Source organism: Panthera leo, chromosome B4 (genome assembly GCF_018350215.1).
Source record: "Panthera leo isolate Ple1 chromosome B4, P.leo_Ple1_pat1.1, whole genome shotgun sequence".
In the NCBI taxonomy this organism is placed as follows: domain Eukaryota; kingdom Metazoa; phylum Chordata; class Mammalia; order Carnivora; family Felidae; genus Panthera; species Panthera leo.
The window spans coordinates 89,486,723-89,503,550 of NC_056685.1; the positions used below are offsets into that span (position 1 = coordinate 89,486,723).

The 16,828-nt window shown below is 42.7% G+C and overlaps 1 protein-coding gene and 1 non-coding gene across 2 annotated transcripts in view; both read left to right on the forward strand.

Annotated features, from left to right (window-relative positions):
- Nucleotides 1-16,828, forward strand: part of RASSF3 (Ras association domain family member 3) — a 73,898-nt gene that overhangs the window by 20,485 nt on the left and 36,585 nt on the right. The window lies entirely within an intron of this gene.
- Nucleotides 13,691-13,792, forward strand: LOC122225688. The gene has a single exon (XR_006205302.1). It is a non-coding gene; the product is annotated as a U6 spliceosomal RNA (small nuclear RNA).

Sequence of the window (16,828 nt, forward strand, 5' to 3'; positions counted from 1 at the left end):
GAAGTTTCGATAGAAGTGTTTTTATCTTGATAGTTTTCTTTTTTTTCTATCAGGTCGAAATCCCTTTCTTAATCTCTGTTTATTATTTTTGATAAGAAACTTGAGAAAACTGGGGACTATCTGGTTGTATTTTTGAAACCTCTTTGAATATGAAATATACTGTCTGAGTGTGGTATCACTGGATTGTATTCCTCAGGCTTGACATCAATGGATACCTAATAATTAATATTCTAATGCAGTGTCCTTAGATCGATTAAAAAAAAAAACAAACTAAAGTGGTTTTCAGGAAATATGCTGATTACAATTTATATTTAGCTCAATACTGGTTTGTAGAGCCTTACTTTGGATCTTCCATAAAATCCACGTTTTTCTGTTTTCCTTCCCAAAATGTAGAAGCACACAATCCTGTTGATCTGTGGAAATGTTTACTAAGGAGAAGTCTTTATTTTTTCCTTTTAATTTTATTTTTATTTAAGTAATCTCTACACCCAACATGGGGCTCAAGCTCTTTCCACTGAGCCAGCCAGGCGCGCCCCCCCCCCCTTTTTTGGGGGGAGGGGGAAATAAAGCCTGTAAAGAGCTCATGAGCCTGCCGAAAGGGGCAGAGGGAGAGAAAGAGGCTGCATGCTTAGCACAGAGCCCAACGCGGGCTCCATCCCACGTCCCTGGGATCTTGACCTGAGCCAAAATCAAGAATCTGACACTCAACCGGCTTGAGGCACCAGGCGCCCGGAAGTAAACTTTTGAGATCCTTTGGAAGTTCCGACAGTGCAGTGGGTGCTCTAGAATTTGTGTGGGGATGTGGGTGGTTCCGGTTATTTTCCCTAGCCCCCTCCTACTTTTTTCTGAACTATCTGCAACTACTGTATGGTTTATGCTGTAGCAGAGAGATTACTTTCCTGCTTCCGTGGTCTCAACAAACATTTATTGGGTGCCTGCTTTATAGCTGGTGTTGTGCTTGGCCCTGGGATTTAAAGAGAAGGAAGGCCAATATCCCACCTCCAGAGCATGCAGTCTAGTAGAAAGTCATAAAGAGCCATTGTGATATTGTGACGTGTAGTATATATAATGGAAGGAATTTGGAAGAGCTTCTGGGTTGGTGAACATGGGAGGTGAAGGGGGAGTGGCACTTGTGGGGAGGTCGTGAAAGCTCTGGGCCCCTTCCCACCTACCTCCTCTTGTGTATCTCTTGGCTGTTCATGAATTGTAGCCTTTGTAAAAAAACAGGTAATAGTGATTAGAGTACTTACCTGAGTTCTGTGGGCCATCCTAGCAAATGGATGAACCTGAGAAGGGCGTCATGGGAATCCCTGATTTATGCCTGGTCAGTTATAAGCATAGATAACTATCTGGATTTGCGATTGCACGTGAAGTGTGTGTGTAGAAGGTGTCTTGTGGGACTAAGCTCTTAAATTCACTTGTGGTATCTATGCTAACCCCAGGTGGATGGTGTCAGAATGGAGTTGAATTGTAGGACGGACACCGGGTGGGTGTCTGCAGAGAACCTAAGAATTGCTTGCTTGGTGTGAGGGGAAGCCCCGCCATCTCTGGTGTCAGAAGCGAAGTGTTGTGAGTAGTGGAGTAGACAGTCCAGTTTTTCTTTTCAGCTATAAAGAGACCATTGTTGATGCACGTGGAAGGGATACTCTTACTGTTGATAACAACGATGGCTCAATGCATTGTCCATTTATTGGTTCATTTCCTCCTCACACTAACCCAGTGAGGTAGGCGTGGATATTCTCTTTGTAGAGAAGAGGCACAGAGAGGGTCACAGTAGCTGGTAAACAGAGGAACTAGGGTTAGAAAATGGGCAGTCTGGTGTAAGAACCCATGCTTTAAGAAATCGATGAAGAATAGGGAAAGCAGCAGTCTCGTTGGGGTGACTGTGCCACATTAGCAAAAGTCAGTGCTTAGTGCTTGGAGCTTGGGCCGGGGGTTGGGGGGGACAATGGGAAGGGAAGTCATAGGCTTATGGTTAAATTAAGCCTGGGTAGACTTGTTTCAAGTAGTGGAATAGGAGAGGGGGATGGGAACCAGATAAGGCAGTGTCTCCTTGCATATCAAGATTTACTGTGAAATCCCTACAAATGTATGTATAGATTTGCATATATTGTACATTGACGTTACCTTTTGAATTTCTAGCATTCTTGTTTTCATACCGGTTGTGTACATTATCATCTAACAAAGTGCATATATATGCACTACACAGGTGTAAATGATAGTGGTTGTAATGAATGTCACAACTTGTAAGAAATTGGGGATTTCTGTCTGGTTTGTTGTGATTTAAAGAGCAGTCTGCGATTAATAAGCTTTGGAGATTTGTTTCAAGGAGTGGAAAATGAAGTTCTAGAGGCTGGTTCTATATTGCTATATATTCTCAGAAAGAAAATGTAAAGGATCTGGGTGAGTTCCAAAAATTGAGTCATTCACATCCTTATTGGCACACTGAGATTGCTCAGATGTTTGCAGTACGTATTGTTGAGCACGGACCATGCACAGGGTTTAGTACTACATACAATTGGGTTATTATAAAAGACTCTCCCTTCCTTATAAGGAACTCTCTGGGATTATATGAGGAGACCAACATATAATATGCAGTTTGTGAATGGTAACAGCTGTAATAAATGAGCACAGAACAACTCAGAAGAGATTAAATACATTTAAGAGACATTTATTTTTTTTTAAATTTTTTTTTTTCAACGTTTTTTATTTATTTTTGGGACAGAGAGAGACAGACCATGAACGGGGGAGGGGCAGAGAGAGAGGGAGACACAGAATCGGAAACAGGCTCCAGGCTCCGAGCCATCAGCCCAGAGCCTGACGCGGGGCTCGAACTCACGGACCGCGAGATCGTGACCTGGCTGAAGTCGGACGCTTAACCGACTGCGCCATCCAGGCGCCCCATGAGACATTTAAAATAAATATAATAGTACCCTTGATTTATTGGTTTTGTACAACTCTTGTTGAGTGAGTGGCACCAAGAGGCTGAATAGAAAAGGGCAGACCTAATTAGGAGTACTTCTTGGAGGTTGTAGACACTTGGATTTGGGTTTTGGAAGGGTAGAAGTTCAGCCAGTGACTGGGTGTGCAACTTATTTTTCTGTAGAAGAAGCACTGATGTGTGTTTGGAAAAGGTTTAGATTGCCTCAAAAACATGAATTTTCAGAAATGGCATGTGTCTCTAATGGGGTGGTCTCCAGGGATAGGTACACAGAATGAGTGGTGACTTTCTTTTTTTTTTTTTTTTTATTTATTTTTGGGACAGAGAGAGACAGAGCATGAACGGGGGAGGGGCAGAGAGAGAGGGAGACACAGAATCTGAAACAGGCTCCAGGCTCCGAGCCATCAGCCCAGAGCCTGACGCGGGGCTCGAACTCACAGACCGCGAGATCGTGACCTGGCTGAAGTCGGACGCTTAACCGACTGCGCCACCCAGGCGCCCCGAGTGGTGACTTTCTAGAAACACTACAAAGTGTATCTGTGAGATTGGGATAGATCTTAAAATCATGATCTCATGGTTCATGGATTTTAGTCCCATGCCAGGGCTCAGCAATGCTGATAGTAAGTAGGAGCTTGCTTGGGATTCTCTCTTTCCCTCTCTCTCTGCCCTTCTCCAACTCTCTTTATCTCTCTCAAAGTAAATAAATAAACTTAAAAAAAACTAAAGTCATGCAGAATATAGTAATTCATAGTACAGTAATTCACAATACAGTTATTCAGAATACAGTGATTATGTAAAAGTATATGAATGCCTTTATAGCTGATCGTCCAACCTAAAATTTTTTTTTTTAATGTTTATTTTTGAGACAGAAAGAGACAGAGCATGAGTGGGGAAGGGGCAGACACACACACACACACACACACACACACACACACACACAGAGAATCCGAAGCAGGCTCCAGGCTCTGAGCTGTCAGCACAGAGCCCGACACGGGGCTCAAACTGTGAGATCATGACCTGAGCCACCCAGGTGCCCCCGCTGATCATCCAACTTTAAATTTTTTTTTTTTAATATTTTATTTATTTTTGAGACAGGGAGAGACAGAGCATGAATAGGGGAGGGGCAGAGAGAGAGGGAGACACAGAATCTGAAACATGCTCCAGGCTCTGAGCTGTCAGCACAGAGCCTGATGCGGGGCTCGAACTTACGGACCGCGAGATCATGACCTGAGCCGAAGTCGGACGCTTAACCGACTGAGCCACCCAGGTGCCCCGATCATCCAACTTTAAAGATAACACATTGCAGATGTAGTTGAAGCCCCTGGGTATTCCTAGCTCCATGTTTGCTCCCCTTCCCTTTCTCTCCAGTTGTTTATCATTGCTGTCCATGTATTTAATACTTTAATTACTGGTGTCTATGTAAATATTAATCATCAATAGTTGAGTGTTACTTTACGTGTTTTTTTTTTTAAACTTCTGGCTGTAGTGTCCTATTGCCTGTTTTCTTCTGTAGCTCAACGTCTATTGTTAGCTTTGTTTTTGAGATTCTTGCTACTCTAGTTCATTCTTTTTAATTGCTATACACTACAGTGTGTCCATTTTCCTGTTGATGTACATTTAATTACTATTTCCTCCCATTTTTCTCTATTACAAATGACATTGCAATACACTTCTTTACGTGCCTCCTTTCACGTGTATGGGAAACTTTTCTGTAGGTTGTAATCCCCAGGAGTGGAATCGCTTAGTCACAGGGAAGGGAATGTGTATCTTCATGTTCATTGGGTTAGTACTTCAGTTCCATCTTTGAATTGGGAAGCTTGAGGATTTAATTATTTCTTTTTAACTTGTATGCTAATATTTTCTTGAAACTGTAATGGACCTGTGGAAACTTGTGGTTTGGGGACAAGTTGGAATACAGAAGATAATATTTATTATGTGTTAATGGTTGGTAACTTCAGTGATTTGTGTAAAATTCCACTTAACTGGATATATGGTTGCATATCTTCACCTAAAATCGCAAAGAAAGACTATAAAAAAGAAATTCCTAAACTGTATTTCTTTGGTCATCTGTGCTCACCTGAAGGTGCAGGAAGAATGGCTTGGTGGGGCAGGGGAGACTTTTGAGTAGATAATAACATTTTTTTGTGGTGTTTAAATTTTCTATAATTTATTTGAAACTGTCTTTTTAAACTAAAAAACATATTTGAGGTGTAACTGATGTGTGTAAGTTTCAGTTGTAGACCGGTAATGATTCATTATTTGTATATGTTGCAAAATGATCATCAAATGGCAGTACCTTGTTTTTTTTCTTGTCAGGAGAACTTAACTACCTTAACTGCTCCTCTCTGAGCCACTTTCAAATATATGCTGCAGTATTATTAACTTTAGTGTCCATGCTGTACTGAAAACTTCTTCAGTCCTCTTTCTGTCTCAAAGTGATCAAGTAGAAGGGAATGAAGAATGGCATAAATCCTGATGGCATCTTTTTGGAATAACCTGGGGAGTGCTCCCTTTGGGCAAAGGGGGGGTGGGGGGTTCGGTTCGGTTTTCTTATAGCCTTCCTCAAGCTGCCTAGGTTTAGTTTGTGGTTTCCAAGAGACCTGTTGGACTGGCTTTAGGCTGATAATATCAGTTTCTTCATGTTTTCCCCACGTCTCTTAAAGGAACTTTTATGTAACTCTTCTTTTCAGTAAGATCCTAAAACCATTTGCTATTATGGTTTAGTTGTTTCTCCAAACGTTTATTTCCTTCTGGCAGGAATCCGTAAGAGAGCTACTTCTCATGGATCTTGGTTACAGGTTCTATGATGAGTCATTATTGACAGAAACTTTATGCCGGAATACAACATGAAAGGTCTCCTTGCCATTGTAGGAGAGGGGGTGAGGGGTGAGCTTTGCACTTATGCGGATTTAATGTCGATCAGATCACCGACTGATTAATCTTAGGGCCTCTTACATATTCTTCACTGTCCTGCTAGTTTGAACTAAGAACTTTAAAGCAGGTGATGGTCAAAGTAGAGAACAAATGGGAACCCTTGTGGAGGTGGGGTCCCACGAGTCTGAACAGCTGTCAGGGTGGGGACTCCAAGGGACATTTCATGGGCAGTTAATGTGTTCTTCAATAGCAGCATTTCTTTAGTCATGGATAGCCTCCTTTGTGACTCTCTGAATTTCTAGTGATTCTCCTTTTTTTAAAATATTTTTTTAATGTTTATTGATTTTTTTTTTTTTACAATGTTTATTTTTGAGAGAGAGAGAGCACATGCGTGAGCAAACTCACGCTCATGAGCAGAGAGGGGCAGAGAGAGAGGGAAACACAGAATCTGAAGCAGGCTCCAGGCTCTGAGCTGTCAGCACAGAGCCCGACGCGGGACTCGAACTCATGAACCACGAGATCATGACCTGGCCGAAGTGGGACACCTAACCAACTGAGCCACACGGGTGTGTTGTCCCCCCTCCCCCATTCTTACCCTGAGACTTAGAGCCATCGAATTACAGTTACTTGTTGCAAATCATCTACTTACTGTATTCGGCTTCCTTGTAAGCTGATCAAAATGAGCTCTGGTTGATGGCTCATCCACCTGGTTATTTAAATTGTTTGCTTTCTGCTCTGACCTACCAGTTCTACCTCTAAAAGCGTACCCTTAAATTAAAAAACAAACAAAACAAAAACCACAAAATCAAACCCCCAAAACCCAAGGATGTATGAAAAATCTGTTCTAAGGCAGCTCATCAAAGCATTGTTTTTAATAGTGGGAAATTTGGAAACAGAGTAAAGGTCCAACATCAAACCTGTCCAATATGCAGACATTTAACAATTTGAAAATATTTATATCGGAGAAAAAATATTTGTAGGCTACAGTGTCTAGAACTTCAGGTTCTAGAGCCAGACTGTGAATTCTGACTCTGGTGCTGCCCCTTAGAGCTGTGTGACCTTGGGCGAATCTCTTTCTCTCTTTTAAAAATTATGGTAAAATATACATAACATAACTTTTACCATTTTAACACTTTTTAAGTGTATAATTAAGTGACATTAAGTGTATTCACATTGTTGTGCGGGCAAGTTTCTTAACTGATCATTGTCATCACGGCTTTCTTGAGGTTGTTTTGAATGTCAAAGAAGGTCATGCATGTAAAAAGCATAGTCATGGCCTAGTCCCTAGTAATACTCAAATGTCAAAATATTATATATATTTTCACTTAAATAAAAATTGTTACGTATTTAAGACCTACAACATCATGACTTGATATATACACAGTGAATTATCGCCATCAAGCTAATTAATGTGTCATTTCTTCATAGTTAACCATTATTTTTTGTGATGCCAGCAACCTGAAATCTGTTGTAGGATATTTCCTGGGATCAGTATGATATTAACTATAGTTATCCTATCCTGCCTGTGCGTTAACTCTTTAACCTCATCTCGCAGAACCGAAACTTTGTACCTTTTGACCAACAAACATTAACAGTTGTTAAAGTATTCAATACACAGATCTTCACGACATTTTTTAATTGGAAAAGATTTTAAAAATGGCATGTATACAGGTGCCTGGGTGGGTCAGTCGGTTGAACATCTGACTTTGGCTCAGGTCACGGTTCGTGAGTTCGAGTCCCATGTCAGGCTCTGTGCTGACAGCTTAGAGTTGGAGCCTGCTTTGGATTCTGTGTCTCCCTCTCACTCTTCACCTCCCCAGCTTGTGCTCTGTCACTCTCTGTCTCTCAAGAATAAAATAAACATTAAAAAAAAAAAAAAAAGGCATTTATAGGTTAAATGCAAGAATAGAGAGGGGAAAAAGAAAACCCCAAAGGGTTTACTTCTCTGGGTGATAGGATAAATCTCATTTGGCTTCTGTGTTGTTTTTTTTTTTCCTCCTATAATTGTCTTGTTTTTCTTTTGTAAATGAAAAAAATTTGCATATGAATTTTATTCTGGGTAGAAACAGCCAGAGGTTCCTGCAGGTTAATCCTAAAAAGGACAGTTTGATTTTTCAGTTTCTCTTAGAGTTTCATTTGTTCCCCTTGATTGACTAATTATTTAAATAAAGTTACCATTCGTTGTGGCATGCATATGGTTGTGTCCAAAATACACTTTCATACAATGGCGACTTCTTAAGAGCATCCTTAAAAGTGCATATCGTTTGTTAATCTTACTGTGGTATTTTGTTTGTCTTAACTGTAGTTTCCTGTTCTTTCGATTTTTGCGTGTCGACTTGCTGAAAATAAATATTTTGTTTTACTGGGTTAGTAAGCCAGACAGAGTGGTGTTGACAATTCAAGGAAACAGCCCAAGCCATCATCAGTTAAAATTGCATTAAGAAGCCAGGAGTACCTTGATTAGAGTTTTATAAGGTAGAGAGCAGGAATATTCTAAATTCCTGGTGCCCGAGCTGTGAAAACTGTTCCTGAAATGAAGGTGGGGAGAGCAGGAGAGGACGTGGGTGGGTCAGGGAGAATGAGGGCCAGCGAACCACACTTCAGTGCCCGCGGCTGGGCGCCGAAGACTTCTCAGCAGTGCTTTGTGCTGCCTTGGCGAACGTCGCAGCCTTCTTAACGTCTGCTTAAAAACACCTACGTTTTCTTTGAGGTTTTAAGTGAGACCGCCTCCGGTATATATACCATATTTACCTGAACTCCAGTACACCTTGGTATGCCCCGAGGTTTGTACAGACACTGGCGTCAGAAACACAGCCTCAACAGCTTTGTATTTTCTTGCGGAATCAGGTGGGAATTGTTGATGGTTTGCATGCTCGGAGAGAGCCTCTGAGTTTATTTTGCCGATACTAAATGCCTGCTGGGCTGAGAATTTTTGAGGGATGGGCTGAAAGGGATTGAAGGAGATGGACAGATAATTATGGCAAATCAAGAGTGATGAGTATGGACCGTATTGATGAATAGGTACTGTATTAAGTGCTTTATTATGTGATCTCCTCAGTCAACTATCACAGTAACCCTGTGAGATAGGTATTGTTACCCACCATTTACAGGACGGTGTATTACAGATGAATTTATCCTTTTTAAAAAATGTTTATTGAGGCACCTGGGTGGCTCAGTGAGTTAAGCATCTGACTTAGGCTCAGGTCATGATCTCACGGTTTGTAGATTCGAGCCCCACGTCGGGCTCTGTGCTGACAGCTCAGAGCCTGCAGCCTGCTTCGGATCCTCTCTCTCTCTCCCTCTCTCTGCCCTTCCCCTGTTTGTGCTCTCTCTCTCAAAAATAAACATTAAAAAAAAATTTTTTTTTTTTTTTTAAATTTTTTTTTCAACGTTTTTTATTTATTTTTGGGACAGAGAGAGACAGAGCATGAACGGGGGAGGGTCAGAGAGAGAGGGAGACGCAGAATCGGAAACAGGCTCCAGGCTCCGAGCCATCAGCCCAGTGCCTGACGCGGGGCTCGAACTCACGGACCGCGAGATCGTGACCTGGCTGAAGTCGGACGCTTAACCGACTGCGCCACCCAGGCGCCCCAAAAATTTTTTTTTTTAAATATTGCCATTTTGAAAGTTTTTGTGTTCTTTAGTTGTGTTGTTTTATTAAGTAAAACTTTTTGTTACTAGCCTTCTGTCATCTTTTACCAAAAACAACAACAACAAAAACCCAAAACAAAAGATATTTTGTTCCTGAGGTTAAGAATGGAGTGTGGTTTATCTTCAGACACAGAATCCTCATCTTTATTTGTGTAGGTATTTGAATTTTGAAAATCGAGGCATGACTAGTATAAAGTAAAATGTATAAATCTTAATTGTACAGCTTAATGCGTGTCTCTTCCCCTCAGTTTCCCTCCCCTCTTGCCCCTCCCAACTACCAGCTATTTCCAGCTCAAAATACAGTATGTTTCTGGTACCCCAGAAGGTTCTTTTGTGTCCATTCCTCCCCCCCCTCCCCCCCCCCCCCGCCCAGTGTATGTGCTGCTGAAGTGAGCATTTTTGTAATCATTCCTAATCAGTAATATTTTCACCTCTCCGCTAGAACCACTGTACTTTTAGTTTAAAAGTTTATTTCTTTATTTTTTAAGAGTGCGAATGCAAGTGGGGGAGGGGCAGAAGGAGAGGGGAACAGAGGATCTGAAGCAGGCTGTGTGCTTCATATCAATGAAATCTGGAGTATATACTCTTTCTGTAGCTGACAGCTTTTGCCCAATGCAATGTCATGTGATTCATCCACATGTGATTTATCACTAATCAACAGTAAACGAAATCCGGGGTGCCTGGGTGGCTCAGTGGGTTAAGGGGGTGACTCTTAATTCTGGCTCAGGTCAGGATCTCAGGATTGTAGCATCGAGCCCCACATCGGGCTCTGTTCTGAGTGTGGAGCCTGCTTAGGATTCTTTCTCCCCCTTTCTCTGCCACACCCCCGCTCATTCTTTCTCTCTCTCTCTCTCACTCTCTCAATAAATAACTTAAAAAATAAATGAAGCCCATATTTGTTTTATTCGTGGGGTTGTTTTTAGGTCCTTTTAGGAGTATTAAACAGTACATGAGAAATCAGTCCAATTTTAAGAGTCCTGTGTGAGGTACCCAAGGTAGGAAATGCATATGGCTGACCATGACATAGAAAGTGCAGAGGAAAACTCCTGATGATGTGCTGTGGCTGCCCTGGTACCAGGCTTTGTGTAGAAGGAATGAGACCTGTACCTTGGAAAGTGGCTGGACCTCACGCAGATGGGCACTAGATTTTGGGCTAAGGGATGGAATCTGGGCTCCCAACAGGTGTTTGTGTTTGATGGCAGGCATAAATTTGGTCCTCAAACCTGGAGCAGGTCAAGGAGGCACTTCCTGAATGTCTGGCCCTGCAACCTTTGAGATATTTCCCCACTTTGGAAAGGTTCTTTGGGCAGCGGGTATGGCATTGCAGTAGGATGTTGGCCATGTCGAACTGAGGGTCAGGAGGGAGATCTGGGCTGGAGAAAATGAACACAAAACTGGTTGTAGCTGTGGAAGTGGACTGGGGCTCCTGGCTGGAACTCTAGAGTGGTGGGGTTCACCCAGGATGGTTGTCAGAATTGCTCATAAAACTCGTGGAAATACAGTGGCTGGGCCTACCTGGAAGCTTTGATGGGTGTTCTGGGGTCACAGCAGTCACTTGGATTTTTGTTTATTTATTTTGAGAGAAAGAGCATGTGAGCTGGGGAGGGGCAGAGAGAGGAGAGAATCTGCCTGATGTGGGGCTCAAACTCACAAACCAGGAGACAGTGACCTGAGCTGGAATCAAGAGTTGGACTATTAATTGACTAAGCCACCCAGGTGCCCTGCTATTTGGATTTTTAAAAATGCCTCTATTTATTCTAATGTACTTTCCCTCCCCATGCTGCAGGTTAGAATCAGTAAGGAAAATGGGTCTTGAGCTCCCCTCTAGGACACAGTCAGATCCCAGGAGAGTCAGAAGATGGAAATGTTGACACCTGGCTAGGCAAGAGAGCGGTATTAAATGTGTCTGGTTTCCAAAGTGGTCATGATGTCCCTGCTTAAACACTTCCAGAACAGAGAGCTTGCCAGTTTCCCAGGCAGCCGTTTTTGGAAGATCGGAAAAGCTTTTTGGTAAAACAAGCCAAACTGTCTCCTTGTGTAGCTTTCACAGAGTGGGCTTTGCTTTTGCAGAGTGGGCTTCATATCTCCCTGGTTTCCTTTTCCCGTGCTGAACCTCCCCAGTGCTTAGTCCTCCTGTGGAGTTTTCAGAGCCTCTGTTGCCATCGTCTTTCAATTGGTCCTCTTTCCACTATTGCTCTTCAAATAAGGCATCCCCCAAATTAGGCATTTTTTTGACGAGCACGGAGTGGGACCATTTACTCCTCTCTTGTTACAAAGATAATAATATACTTCTGTCTTTTTTGAGGGGGAGTGGAGGGATCACAAGTGTAGACCTTACGTGTGCCTTTAGTTCATCTTGGATTCATCCTATTCTTTGAGCCCCTGGATGTTAACTTTGATCTGGCCCACCCTCCCAGCTGTCGTTTCACCAGCGTGATGAGCAAATTTGATCCTCCCCAAGGAGAAGAGGAAGCAGAGCCTCCGAGCCAGGCTGAAGCAGTGCCTCAATGTCCCTATCTCATGACTCCCATAATGTGCTGAGTTCTGAGCTGACAGAGAAGATCAGATTCAAGTATTTAATCAATAGTTGGCTAATGAGTTGTCTTCTGTGGCTAAAATAAAATTGCCTTTGCACCCCAGGAGATGTTTACTAGGGAGTTTTAGGGGTCCTGCCTCTTCCTGTACCTTACAGAAGCAGTTGCACTAAACTTGCACCAAAGTGATTTGCCATTTTGGGTGCTTCCTATGGATTCTTACACGTATTTGCTTACAGTAAATCACACTCCTTGGAAAGTCCCTGCTCTGAGTATTTACTTTTAGTCCTGTAAACTATATGACTTGGAGTTGCACGTAGCACTGACTGAGCCAGCCAGGCACCCGCAAACGTTCTTATTTTGAAATATTGGAAGATCTAAGGCAGCAGCTTGAGATTTACAACAGACTAGTTGGTGGTTAGACATTACATTATCATGCTTTTCAGTGTATCAGCAATATCCTTTTTGAATAGGGATGAAGAGGAGTGGCATCGTGACTTCAAATTAGCTGAGGTTCTAATGGCAGAATAAACAGTGTAATCTTAAGGTTTCTTGAATAGTATAATTTTCTGAATGATGACATATTTTTGTTTTGCTTTGTACAACCAGATCTGTGACTTCTTTAAAGGCATTGTTTTTAAACTTTCTCCACCTTTCTGTGTATGCTGTAGCACACTGCTTGCTTCATGGTAGGTGCTCAGACTTTTTTTTTTTTGAGAGAGAGAATGCACACGCCGGGGTGGGGGGGGGGGTTGGGGAAGAGAGAAAATCCCAAGCAGACTCCATGCTGTCAGTGCAGAGCCAGATGCAGACTCCAACCCATGACCGTGAGATCATGACCTGAGCCAAAAATCAAAGAGTTGGATACTTAACCGACTGAGCCACCCAGGGGCCCCAAATTCTCTTTAAAGTCTTGGTGTCTTCAGTACTCAACCAGAAGCATGTCTGTGGAGTGATGTCTGAGGATGACCTAACCGGGTCCTAACTCCGGTTCACCCTCCAGGATCACCAGGTTGGTGGAGGGCAGTTGTTAGTGGAGCTCCTCTGGATCCAAGAGCAAATTCATGTTGGAGAAAGATATTATCGCTCCAGTGTCAGATTGCCCATTTTCCCTCCTTCTCTCAATTCTGACTCCCACTAAAATCACTTTAGTAGCACTAGGAGGAGTATTTTCTACCTTGGCATAATCGTCTAGCCACTAGTCTAATTTTTTTTAACATTTTATTTTGAGAGAGAGAGCGTGCGTGTGCGAGAATCAGGGAGGGCAAAAAGTGAGAGAGAGAATCCTAGGCAGGCTCTGTACTGTGAGTACAGAGCCTGATGCGGGGCTCAAACCCATGAACCGTGAGATCATGACCTGAGCCAAAACTAAGAGTTGGACACTTAACCAACTGAGCCACCCAGGTGCCCCACCACTAGTCTAATTTTTAATTAAAACTATCTTCCATCTGAAACTAATTCACCAAGGTTCCCTTCTCTCATTTCCAAGTAAGTGATTTCAGTCATGTGCATCTTTGTTTTTGCATTAACTTCCATGGATGCTATTCAAAAGACAAAACAAAACTACTTATGTGCCATGACTTACTAGTCTTAAGAGCTAATGACACCGATACCCGTCCCAGGAGAAATCCGCTCCAGAGTGAAGTGAGAGCAAGGGGAGATGCTTAATTCACAGATGGTTTGTGGACACGTTCACTTCAGCACATACACTAAAATTGGAATGATGCAGAGAAGATTAGCATGGCCCCTGCTCAAGGATGACCTACAGGTTCATGACGGTTCACTGTTTAACAAAGTGGTTTGTGCACAAAGCACATGCTTCCCTCTGAGTAACACTGGTATAAATCTGTAGAGGTGTTCAAATCTACATAAGGCCCACAGGTATTATATTTCGTATTTAGTATTTCTGTGACCAAATGGTTTACCTTAAAAAAAAATCTTGTGATGTCCCATTTCTTTTTCCCTTTTTTGAGAGAGAGAGAGAGAGAGAATCCCACAAGGGTCAGAGAGAGAGAAAGCAGGGCTCGTGTTTTTGTTTTTGTTTTTGTTTTTAACCCGAAGTGGGGCACGAGCTCACTCAAAGTGGGGCTCATGCTCACCCCATGTGGGGCTCAAACTCACGAACTGTGAGATCATGACCTGAGCTGAAGTCAGGTGTTTAACAACAGACCCACCCAGGTGCCTTGCGATATCCCATTTCTTTGAAACGGCTTCATTTAAGAGGATACGGTATCAAAATTAAAAAAAAAAAAATGCACGTTATCAAATGAAGTATCATTCAGTGGCCTGTATGTGTTGTTTTTGGAGGGAATGAGGCCGGAATCTTCATGGAACAGCTGGCCAGATCTAGTTTCCTGGGGTGGTGGCGAGGCAGGGGACTGAGAAGAGAGTCCTAGATGCTATGGAGAGGAGTTCGCTCCTGAAATGCTTGTTTTAGCCATTGTTCTGTCTTCTAAAATTATCTAATTGTAGAAAACAAAAAACAGAACATGGTGCTGTTTTGGGAACATATATCTAGCTTAAAAACTTTTTCTATTTAAAAAAAAAATTAAAATTAAAAAAAAAATTTTTTACTTTCAAGAGAGAGAGACACACACACAGAGCATGAATGGGGAAGGGGCAGAGAGAGAGAGAGAGAGAGAGGGAGACAACAGGATCGGAAGCAGACTCCAGGCTCTGAGCTGTCAGCACAGAGCCCGACACGGGGCTCAAACTCATGAACCCTGAGATCATGACCTGAGCCAAAGTCAGAAGCTTAACCAACTGAGCCACCCAGGCGCACCCCCCCCCCCCCAATTTTTCTCTTTTTAACTGGAATCTCATTGTCGGAGGAGGAGATCTTGGCATATGCCTACTTACAAAATTTCTGAATGTAATGTTTACTAGACAGAATTATTTTTGAGGTTATTTGTGGCATAGGTGTATATGCATCTGATGGTGACGGACAGGTACGTACCGGACTTTTAAGTACTTGCTAAGTACTTTGGAAGATGTAGAAGGAATGTAAGACTTTTTTTAAGATTTTATTTTAAAGTAGTCTCTACATCCAACGTGGGGCTAAAACCCACAACCCTGAGATTGAGAGTCCCACACTCCACTGACTGAGCCAGCCAGGTGCCCCTGGAATGGAAGACTGTTAACGAGATACTAACTTTGAGATGGCCTAATGGGAAGGAGTGGGGTCCAAATACTAATGGGATAGGATTTCTGGGTCTGTGAATATTGTAAATTTAGATCTTGGGAATGGTTGTATACATTGTGAGTATACTAAAACCACTGACTTGTGTGCTTCACGTGGGTGAATTTTATGGTTACGTGAGTTATATCTAAATAACTTTAAAAAAGAGATGTTACCAATTTTTAGTGCAGAGAAGATTCCCAAATTGCTTGTGATTTCCTGCTTTCCTTTTTCCATTTGCCAGATCTCCCAAAGTAGTTGAAATGAAAGATAAAGAACCTTTAACGCTCGTATCTTCTGGTGGTAAGGAAATGCTGAGTGGCCCTGAATTTGTGCAGTGAATGTTGTTTATACAAGCCTGTGTCTTTTAGCCCAGAGACCAGAAAAAATACAGGCTGAAGGCTCGCTTGAGCAAAAAGCGGTCGGAGAAATGGGCCTGTCTGCCCGTTGGAAAACCTGGGACTTCATGATATTGATCCCTTAATTTATGGACCATTCCAGGCTGTCAACAAAGTAGTTGTCTAAAGTAAAATCCTGACGCATGCTCTAATGTGGATGAACCTTGGAGACCTTAAGCTAAGGCACAAAAAGACAAATGTTACAGGATTCCACTTACATGAGCTACCTAACGTAGTGACATTTATAGAGATAAAGTAGAATGGTGGTTGCCAGAGGCTGGGGGAGAGGAAAATAGGGAGATACAACAGATACAGAGTTTCAGTTAGAGAAGGTGAAAGCAGCCTGGAGATGGGTGTTGGTATGTTGCAGAACTGTGTGAAACTGTACTTAATGCCCCTGAACTGTACACTTAAAAATCAGTAAAATGAGGGGCGTCTGGCTGGTGTAGTAGAGCGTGTGACTCTTGATCTCATGGTCAGTTTGAGCCCCATGTCGGGGGTGGAGTTTACTTTAAAAAATGGGTAAAATGTGGGGTGCCTGGCTGGCTCAGTCAGTAGAGCTGGCAACTCTTGATCTTGGGGTCATGAGTTCAAGCTCCACATGGGGTGTAGAGCTTACCTAAAATTAAAAGAAAATGGGTAAAATGTTAAATTCTTTTTTTATAAAGTATTTTTTTCTTTTATCTTTTAAAAATGTTGATTTTTTTTTTTAAATATTGTTTTTTTTTATTTTTATTTTTATTTTTTTTTATTATTTTTATTTTTGGGACAGAGAGAGACAGAGCATGAACGGGGAGGGGCAGAGAGAGAGGGAGACACAGAATCGGAAACAGGCTCCAGGCTCCGAGCCATCAGCCCAGAGCCTGACGCGGGGCTCGAACTCACGGACCGCGAGATCGTGACCTGGCTGAAGTCGGACGCTTAACCGACTGCGCCACCCAGGCGCCCCTTAAATATTGTTTTTAACATTTATTTTTGAGACAGAGAGAGACAGAGCATGAACGGGGGAGGGTCAGAGAGAGGGAGACACAGAATCTGAAACAGGCTCCAGGCTCTGAGCTGTCAGCACAGAGCCCGACGTGGGGCTCAAACTCACGGACCGCGAGATCATGACCTGAGCCGAAGTCGGCCGCTTAGCCGGCTGAGCCACCCAGGCACCCCTAAAATGTTTATCTTGAGAGAGAGAGAGAGCACTCGCGTTCATGCAGGGGAGGGGCAGAGAGAGACGTAGAGAGAGAATCCCTAGCAGGCT